This window comes from Octodon degus, unplaced genomic scaffold, assembly GCF_000260255.1.
Source record: "Octodon degus isolate 3935 unplaced genomic scaffold, OctDeg1.0 scaffold00181, whole genome shotgun sequence".
Classification (NCBI taxonomy): domain Eukaryota; kingdom Metazoa; phylum Chordata; class Mammalia; order Rodentia; family Octodontidae; genus Octodon; species Octodon degus.
This window is the reverse complement of record NW_004524757.1, coordinates 1,363,826-1,364,131: the sequence shown is the minus strand read 5'-3', so window position 1 is coordinate 1,364,131 and position 306 is coordinate 1,363,826.

Below are 306 nucleotides of genomic sequence, written 5' to 3'. Positions count from 1 at the left end.
TTTTCTTCTGGATGGTTAAGACCAAGATAAAGCAAGACCTATATAGCAAAAATATAACTTTTGTATCTGACAAGGTCAGTCAAATCCCCTCAGGATTTACCCTGAAACCCTGTGCCTCAGTTTGTAGATCCTTTGTCAGTGTCAGTCACGTGGATAAGTCACAGCCATCGCTTGACCAATTTTGCTCTCTGTGAAAGCCTGAGAAAATGTTTTCTCTCCATGTGTCTCTCCTTAGGCACACTCTACATCAACGATCGCTTTCCTCTGTGGCCCTAGTTTGAGTACCATAGCCCTGGTTGCCTCTAT